Source organism: Canis lupus, chromosome X (assembly GCF_011100685.1).
Source record: "Canis lupus familiaris isolate Mischka breed German Shepherd chromosome X, alternate assembly UU_Cfam_GSD_1.0, whole genome shotgun sequence".
Lineage (NCBI taxonomy): Eukaryota > Metazoa > Chordata > Mammalia > Carnivora > Canidae > Canis > Canis lupus.
Window position 1 is genome coordinate 32,339,437 of NC_049260.1, and position 10,284 is coordinate 32,349,720.

Below are 10,284 nucleotides of genomic sequence, written 5' to 3' on the forward strand. Positions count from 1 at the left end.
TATACCTAGAAATCCAAAAAAACCCACCAAAAACCTAGAAGTAATAAATTCAGTAAAGTGGGCAGCCCGGGTGGCTCAGCGGTTGAGTGACTGCCTTTGACCCAGGGCCTGATCCTGGAGACCCGGGATCGAGTCCCACGTCAGGCTCTCTGCATGGGGCCTGTTCCTCCCTCTGCCTGTGTCTCTGCCTCTCTCTGCCTCTCTCTGTCTCTGTGTCTCTCATGAATAAATAAATAAAATCTTTAAAAAAATAAATAAATAAATAAATAAATTCAGTAAAGTCACAGGATATAAAATTAATACCCACAATCAGTAGCTTTTCTATACACTAATAACAGTGAAATTTAAAAATATAACACAATTTACAGATGCATAAAAAATATCTAGGAACAAACTTAACCAAAGAAGTTAAAGGCCTCATTCAAAAAACTACAAAATGCTGAAGAAAGAAATTGAAAATGACTCAAACAAATGGAAACATAGCTCATGCTCATGGATTGGAAGAATTTATATTCTTAACATCTTCATATTAAAAAAATGTTCAGGCCCGGGCGCCAGAAGTGGTTGGTACTGCTCGGCTGCACTGGAAGTTGTGCGCGCCCGACAGCTCCGCGGGCGCGGTGTGGTGGTTACTGAGCTGTGAGTCTGGCGGGTGTGCGCCGAGTCCTGACTCGGCCTCTGCGTGCCACCCCCCCCCCCCCCCGCCTCTCTCCAGACTTCGCACCCCTGACGCTGCGCGGGTGCTGAGCCCGCCTGGCCGGGACGATGGTGAAGTATTTCCTGGGCCAGAGCATGCTCTGGAGTTCCTGGGACCAAGTGTTCACTACCTTCTGGCAGTGATACCCAAATCCCTATAGCAAACGTGTCTTGACGGAAGACATTGTGCACCGGGAGGTGAACCCTGACCAGAAACTCCTGTCCCGGCGTCTCCTGACCAAGACCATCAGGATGCCTCGCTGGGCTGCGTGACTATTTCCTGCCAATGTTGCTCACTCAGGGTACATCCTGGAGGATTCTACTGTGGACCACAGAACCAGACCATGACCACCTTCACCTGGAACATCAACTGATGGCTGATGGTGGTGGAGGAACGATGTGTTTACTGTGTGAATTCTGCTAACAGTGGCTGGACCGAAATCTGCCAGGAAGCCTGGGTCTCCTCTAGGTTATTTGGTGTCTCCAGAGCTGTCCAGAAATTTGGTCTTGCCTGGTTCAAAAGCAACGTGACCAAGACAATGAAGGGCTTTGAACATATCTTGGCCAAGCTGCAAGGTGAGGCCCCTTCCAAAACCTTTGTTGAGACAGCCAAGGAAGCCAAGGAGAAGGCAAAGGAGATGGCACTGGCAGCTACAGAGAAGGCCAAGGACCTTGCCAGCAAGGCCACCACCAAGCAGCAACACCAACAGCAGCAACAGCAGCACTTTGTATAGCTAGCCCGGGCCCTGGTGTGGTAGGACACCTGACCACCCAGCCCAATGCTCTCTGCCTTTTTCCCCTTGTACTTTATTATTAAAAGTCAACTTCCAGCCCTTTCTACTGTCTGAGTGGTGGGTTGGGAGCGGGTGTCCTGTTTGGCCTTCATGGTGTAGCAGGCACACTGTCCCCCTGAGCCGGGCCGGCCTGTTCCCACGTCAAGCAGCCAAGAGCAGGCATAGAGTGGTGGCCTCCTCAGGGTCACAGACTACATGCAGGTGTGGGGATGACAAATGCTAAACTATAAGCTCCGTGAGGGCAGGGCCCTTGGTCATGTTCTCTGCTATGTCCCAAGTACCTGGAACATTATCTAGCACATAACAGGCACTCAGTATTTTTTGGATTAAAAAAAAAATGTTCATATTATCCAAAGCAATCTACAGATTCAGTATAATCACTATCAAATGCAACAGCATTTTTCACAAAACTAGAATACTACTAAAATTTGTATAAATCCACAAAAGACCCTTAAAAACCAATGTAATACTGAGAAAGAACAACAAAGCTGGAGGTATTACAATCCCAGATTCGATAATTCAAGTTCTATTACAAAGCTGTACTAAGCACAGCAATATGGTATTGGCACAAAAGTAGACACATAGAGGGACACCTGGGTGGCTCAGCGGTTTAGTGCCTGCCTTCAACCCAGGTGTGATCCTCAAGTCCAAGGATCGAGTCCCACGTCGGGCTCCCTGCATGGAGCCTGCTTCTGCCTCTGCCTATGTCTCTGCCTCTTTTTCTGTGTGTCTCTCATGAATAAATAAACAAAATCTTTTTTAAAAAAAAGTAGACACATAGATCAATGGAACAGTAATAGAGACCACAGTAAAGAAAAAAAAAAAAAACATGGTTATCTGATCAATTAATCTATGTCAAAGAAGGCAAAATTACACAAAAGGAAAAAAACAGTCTTTTCAATAAACAGTGCAGGGAAACTGGACAGATTCATGTAAAAGAATGAAACTGGACCACTTTCAAACACCATACACAAAAATAAACTCAAAATGGATTAAAGAAAAAAAAAGAGAAAAAAAATGGATTAAAGACCTAAATGTGAAATCTGAAACCATAAAAATCCTTGAACAGTAAGTTGTCTGACAGCAGCCTTAGCAAGATCTTTATGGATATGTCTCCTACAGCAAGGGAAACAAATGCAAAAATAAAATATTAAGACTATATCCAAAAAAGCTTCTGCATAGGAAAGGAAACCAAATTAACAAAGCAAAAAGGCAACCTAATGTACTAAATGGAAGAAGATATTTACTAAAACTATATCTGATAAGGGGTCAATATCCAAAATATGTTAAGAATTTGTACAATTCAACACCAAGAAAACAAGCAATCCAATTAAAAAATGAACAGAACACCTGAATAGACACTTTTCCAAAGACAACATAGAAATGACCAATAGGCACATGAAAAGATGCCCAACATCACTAATTAGGGAAGTGCGAATAAAAATCACAATGAAGTATCATGTTACTCCAGTTACAATGGCTAAATCAGAGATGCCTGAGTGGCTCAGTGGTTGAGCGTCTGCCTTCAGCTCTGGGTGTGATCCCAGAGTCCTGGGATCGAGTCCCGCATCAGGCACCCTGCAGAGAGCCTGCTACTCCCTCTGCCTGTGTCTCTGGCTATCTCTGTGTGTCTCTCATGAATAAATAAATAAAATCTTTTTTAAAAATGGCTAAAATCAAAATGACAAGTGTTGACTACGATGCAGGTAAGGGAATCCTCGTGCACTGTTAGTGGGAATGTAAATTGGTGAAGCCACTGAGGAAAACAGTATAGAAATTCCTCAAAAATTTTAAAAACTACCATGTGATCCAATAAATCCACTATTGGTTATTTGCCACCCAAGAAACTAAAACAGTAATTCAAAAGAAATATATGCACTCCTGTGCTTATTGCAGCTATATAATAGGAAAGTTATGGAAGCAACCTAAGCACCCACCAATAGATGAGTCGTTAAGGAAAATGTGATATATATACAATAGATTATGTAATCATAAAAAGGATGAGATCATGTCATTTGCGATAACATGGATGGGCCTAGAAGGTATTATCCTAAGTGAAATGTCAGACTGAGAAAGATAAATGCCATATAATTCTACTCATAAGTGGAACAAAAAAATAAATGAGTAAACAAACAAAAAGCAGAATCAGACCTATAATTACAGAAAACAAACTGACAGTGTCCAGGGGAAGGAGTGGAGTTTAGGCAAAATGGGTGAAGGGGAGAGGAAGATACATGCTTCCAGTTATGAAATGAACAAGTCATGGGAATAAAAGCACAGCATAAGGAATATAGTAAATGATATTTTAAGAGTGATACAATGGGACAGACAGCGACATTTGTGGTGAACATAATGTATATACTTGTCAAATTACTATGGTGTATACCTGAAATTAACATTGTGTCATCTATACAATAAATAAATGTTATAGTGCCTATTTTTGTGAGGTTTTATTTATTTATTTAGAGTGTCCAAGTAAGCAGAGGGAAGGACAGAAAAAGGGAGCAGGGAGAGAGAGAGAATTTCAAGTAGGCTCCATGCTTAGGACAGAGCCTGACACAGGGCTCCGTCTCATGACCTGAGATCATGACCTGAGCTGAAATCAAGAGTCAGATGCTTAACTGACTAAGCCTCCCAGAGACCCCTGTAGTGCCTATTCTTTTTTGTCCCCCCCTCATTAAACGTTTGTTTTAGTGGGTCTCAAAATTCTGTGACATATTTTTGGTCGTTTCCATTAAAAAAGTACTGATTTTAAAAACTAGTAACATGGAGGAGGGGGCAAGACGGCAGAAGAGTAGGGTAAGTCACCTGTCCCCACCAACTTACCTAGATAACTTTCAAATCATCCTGAAAACCTACGAATTCGGCCCGAGATTTAAAGAGAGAACAGCCGGAATGCTACAGTGAGAAGAGTTCGAGCTTCTATCAAGGTAGGAAGATGGAAAAAAAAAACAAAGAAATAAAAAGCATCCAAGGAGGAGGGGCCCCGCGAGGAATGGGCTAAGGCTGCGGGCAAGTGCCCCCAGGACAGGAAAGCCCCGACCCGGAGAAGCAGGAGCTGCACCAATCTTCCCAAACGGCAAGGCGGAAAGGTGCTCGCAGGGGATTGGAGCCGGATCCCAGGAGGGGCGGGGATGGCCTCAGGCTCTCAGGGGCACTAACAGAGCACCCGGGCCCCGGAGAGAGCCCGCCACAACCCCCGGCCGAGCTCCCTAAAGGGCTGCAGCACGCACCGCTGGACCCGGGAGCAGCTAGGAGGGGCTCGGGCAGAGGCTCCGTGAGGAGGGGGCTGTGCGGCCGGGGAGTGCGATTCCAGAGTCACAGGCCCGGAGCCCAGGGTGCTGGGGGACACAGCCCAGGACCCGGCGCTCTCCCCGGGACAGGCAGAAGCCAGGAGGGCACAGGGCAGCCAAGACGCCTCTGCCACTGGGCAGCCCCAAGCTGTGCAGATTGGCGGCCCCGCCCCTGGAGCATCCAGGCCCCTGAGGACTGGGAGCTGCAGGAGTTACTGCTGGAGCTGACTCGAGGGCTGGAGAGCTGGCCGCTGCCACTGTTGTTATTCCTGGGGGCCTCACAGGATAAACAACCCCCACTGAACTTCACAGTGGCCTCACCGGATAAACAGGAAAAACAACTCCCACTGAGCCATGCACCAGGCAGAGGGCTAAGCAGCTTCCCCAAGTGCTGACAACTGAGAATCAGCACAGCAGGCCCCTCCCCCAGAAGACCAGCTAGACGGACAGGGGAAAAGCAAGTGATTGACCAAGCAGCACTGGAAAGTTCCAGGGGAAGTCGAGGGATTTACAGTATATAGAATCAGAGGATACTCCCAATTGTTTTTTATTTTCTGTTTGCTTCCCCCCCCCCTTTTTTTCTCTTCTTTTTTCTTGTCTTTTTTCTCTTCTCTCTTTTTCTCCTTTTCCCAGTACAACTTGTTTTTGGCCACTCACTGAGCAAAATGACTAGAAGGAAAAACTCACCTCAAAAGAAAGAATCAGAAACAGTCCTCTCCCACAGAATTAGAGAATTTGGATTACAATTCGATGTCAGAAAGCCAATTCAGAAGCACAATTATAAAGCTACTGGTGGCTCTAGAAAAAAGCATAAAGGATTCAAGAGACTTCATGACTGCAGAATTTAGATCTAATCAGGCAGAAATTAAAAATCAATTAAATGAGATGCAATCCAAACTGGAGGTCCTAACGACAAGAGTACACAAGGTAGAAGAAAGAGTGAGTGACATAGAAGACAAGTTGATGGCAAGGAGGGAAGTTGAGGAAGAAAGAGAAAAACAATTAAAAGATCATGAGGATAGGTTAAGGGAAATAAATGACAGCCTCAGAAGGAAAAATCTACGTTTAATTGAGGTTTCTGAGGGCACCGAGAGGAGCAGAAAGCATATTTGAACAAATCATAGCTGAAAACTTCCCTAACTTGGGGAAGGAAACAGGCATTCAGATCCAGGAGAAAGAGAGATCCCCCACTAAAATAAATAAAAACCGTTCAACACCTCGACATTTAATAGTGAAACTTGCAAATTCCAAAGATAAAGAGAAGATCCTTAAAGCAGCAAGAGACAAGAAATCTCTAACTTTTACGGGGAGAAATAGTAGATTAACAGCAGACCTCTCCACAAAGACCTGGCAGGCCAGAAAGGGCTGGCAGGATATATTCAGGGTCCTAAATGAGAAGAGCCTGCAGCCAAGAATACTTTATCCAGCAAGGCTCTCATTCAGAATAGAAGGAGAGATAAAGAACTTCCAAGATAGGCAGAAACTGAAAGAATATGTGACCACCAAGCCAGCTCTGCAAGAAATACTAAGGAGGACTCTGTAATAGAAAGAGGAAGTCCAAGGGAACAATCCAGAAAAAACAGGGACTGAATAGGTATCATGATGACACTAAATTCATATCTTTCAATAGTAACTCTGAACATGAATGGGCTTAATGATCCCATCAAAAGATGCAGGGTTTCAGACTGGACAAAAAGCAGACCCATCTATTTGCTGTTTACAAGAGACTCATTTTAGACATAAGGACACCTACAGCCTGAAAATAAAAGGTTGGAGAACCATTTACCATTCAAATGATCCTCAAAAGAAAGCAGGGGTAGCCATCCTCATATCAGATAAAGTTTATCCCAAAGACTGTAGTAAGAGATGAAGAGGGACACTATATCATACTTAAAGGATCTATCCAACAAGAGGACCTAACAATCATCAATATTTATGCCCCGAATGTGGGAGCGGCCAAGTATATCATTCAATTAATAACCAAAGTTAAGATATACTTAGATAATTATACACTTATACTTGGTGACTTGAATGTAGCGCTTTCTATAATCAACATATCTTCTAAGCACACCATCATAAAAGAAACAAGAGTTTTAAATGATACACTGGACCAGATGGAATTCACAGATATTTACAAAACTTTACATCCAAACACAACTGAATACACATTCTTCTCAAGTGCACATGCAACTTTCTCCAGAATAGACCACATACTGGGTCACAAATCAGGTCTTAACTGATACCAAAAGATTGGGATCGTCCCCTACATATTTTCAGACCATAATGCTTTGAAATTAGAACTAAATCACAAGAAGTTTGGAAGGATTTCAAACACATGGAGGTTAAGGACCATCCTGCTAAAAGATGAAAGGGTCAAACCAGGAAATTGGAGAAGAATTTTAAAAATTCATGTAAACTAATGAGAATGAAGATACAACCGTTCAAAATCTTTGGGATGCAGCAAAAGCAGTCTGGAGGGGGAAATACATCACAGTACAAGCATTCCCTCAAAAAACTGGAAAGAACTCAAATACAAAAGCTAACCTTTCACCTAAAGGAGCTGGAGAAAAAATAAAAAGTAGATCTTACACCCAGCAGAAGAGAGTTAATAAAGATTTGAGCAGAACTCAATGAAATAGAGACTAGAAGAACTGTGGAACAGATTAACAAAACCAGGAGTTGGTTCCTTGAAAGATTTAATAAGATAGATAAACCATTAGCCAGCCTTATTAAAAACAAAAGAGAAAAGACTCAAATTAATAAAATCATGAATGAGAAAGGAGAGATCACCACCAACGCCAAGGAAATACAAACGATTTTAAAAACATATTATGAGCAGCTATACACCAATAAATTAGGCAATCTAGAAGAAATGGACGCATTTCTGGAAAACCACAAACTACCAAAACTGGAACAGGAAGAAATAGAAAACCTGGACAGGCCGATAACCAGGGAGGTAATTGAAGCAGTCCTCAAAAACCTCCCAAAACACAAAAGTCCAGGGCCACATGGCTTCCCTGGGGAATTCTATCAAACGTTTAAAGAAGAAACCATATATATTCTACTAAAGCTGTTCGGAAAGATAGAAAGAGATGGAATACTTCCAAACTTGTTCTATGAGGCCAGCATCACCTTAATTCCAAAACCAGACAAAGACCCCACCAAAAAGGAGAATTATAGACCAATATCCCTGATGAACAGGATATGAGTGGGAAGTATAAGAGAGGGAGACAGAACATGAGAGACTCCTAACTCTGGGAAATGAACAAGGGATGGTGGAAAGGGAGGTGGGCAGGGGGTGGGGGTGACTGGGTGATGGGCACTGAGGGGGGCACTTGATGGGATGAGCACTGGGTGTTATGCTATATGTTGGCAAATTGAACTCCAATAAAGAGAAATTTAAAAATAAATAAATTTAAAAAATAAAATAAAAAAACAAAACCCAAAAACATAGGAAAGAAAACAAAATTACTAGGATTCATACAAATAGTCTAAGTAATATTAGCTTCTACAATTTGAAAATATGATTTAACAGTGCATGTTATGCTGTTTTGTTAACATCCAAATATTTGAAACCAGGAAGCCTTTGTATAGAGCTTCATATGGTTATGAATCAAAAAAAGATAGTTCTTCAGGAGAAGTCCATCTTTCAGAAAAGTAACACATTTTTTTAAAAGAACACATTTTTAACAAAAGCCTAATGAAACAGGAAAATGAATTGAAATGGACAGATCAATGATAATGTAGATATAAATATAGATGTTGATTGACCTTCCTTAAAATTAATGTAAGTTTTATTGGAGTTTGATTTGCCAACATATAGTATGCAAAGTGCATCCTGTAGAAAGTCACCTGTGTAGCTTAAATTATAGCGTTAAAAAAAAACTAATAACTTAAAACTGCCACACACACACACACACAAAAAAACAAATGGTCCACAAAACATTCTCCTTTCCTTCTGAAGGTTTTACGATGCATTGTTATCATTAACCAGTCTTTTACTATTAAACTTAAATGGCCAATTGACACAAACAGTTCTGAGACTGTTCTTCCACCACTGATTAAGACTGGGGCGGCAGGTATGGGGGATAATATTCAGTTAGCCTTCTGAGCTTTCTGGGGAGACTTGGTGACTTTGCCAGCTCCAGCTGCCTTCTTGTCCACTGCTTTGATGACACTCACAGCAACCGTCTGTCTCATGCCATGTACAGCAAAACCACCCAGAGGAGGATAGTCAGAGAAGCTCTCAACACACATAGGTTTGCCAGGAATCATATCAACAATGGCAGCATCCCCAGATTTCAAGAACTTGGGACCATCTTCCAGCTTTCTTCCAGAATGACGATCTCTCTTCTCCTTCAGCTCAGCAAACTTGCAAGCAATGTGAGCTGTGTGACAATCCAGCACAGGTGCATATCCAGCACTGATTTGGCCTGGATGGTTCAGGATAATCACCTGAGCCGCGAAGCCAGCTGCTTCCATTGGTGGGTCATTTTTGCTGTCACCAGCCACGTTGCCACGACGAACATCTTTGACAGATACTTCTTGACATTGAAGCCAACATTGTTCCCAGGAAGAGCCTCACTCAACAGACTTTACTTCAGTTGTAACATTGACTGGAGCAAAGGTGACCACCATGCCAGGCTTGAGAACACCAGTCTCCACTCGACCCACTGGGCAGTACCAATACCACCAATTTTGTAGATGTCCTGGAGAGGCATATGCAAGGGCATATCAGTTGGATGAGTTGGTGGCAGAATGCAAGCCAGAGCTTCAAGCAGTGTGGTCCCGCTGGCTTTCCCATCTTTACGGGTGACTTTCCATCCCTTGAACCAAGGCATGTTAGCACTTGGCTCCAGCATGTTGTCACCATTCTAACCAGAAATTGGCCCAAATGCTACTGTGTCGGGGTTGTAGCCAATTTTCTTAATGTAGGTGCTGACTTCCTTAACGATTCCCTCGAATCTCTTCTGGCTGTAGGGTGGTTCAGTGGAATCCATTTTGTTAACACCAACAATTAGTTGTTTTACACCCAGTGTGTAAGCCAGAAGGGCATGCTCATGGGTCTGCCCATTCTTGGAGATACCTGCTTCAAATTCACCAACACCAGCAGCAACAATCAGGACAGTCAGCCTGAGATGTGCCTGTAATCATGTTTTTGATAAAGTCTCTGTGTCCTGCGGCATCAGTGATGGTCACATAATACTTGCTGGTCTCGAATTTCCACAGGGAGGTATCAATGATGATCCCACGTTCACGTTCAGCTTTCAGTTTATCCAAGACCCAGGCATACCTGAAGGAGCCTTTTCCCATCTCAGCAGCCTCCTTCTCAAATTTTCCAATAGTTCTTTTGTCGATCCCACCACATTTGTAGATCAGATGGCCAGTAGTGGTAGACTTGCCCGAATCTACATGTCCAATGACGACGATGTTGATGTGAGTCTTTTCCTTTCCCATTTTGGTTTAGGTTTAGCGGTGGTTTTCACGACAGCTGTGTTCTG

At 42.9% G+C, this 10,284-nt stretch overlaps 1 pseudogene; it reads left to right on the top strand.

Moving 5' to 3' along the window:
- Window positions 1-750: 750 nt before the first annotated feature.
- LOC100688088 lies at window positions 751-2,111 on the top strand (annotated as a pseudogene).
- The last annotated feature ends 8,173 nt before the right edge of the window (window positions 2,112-10,284 follow it).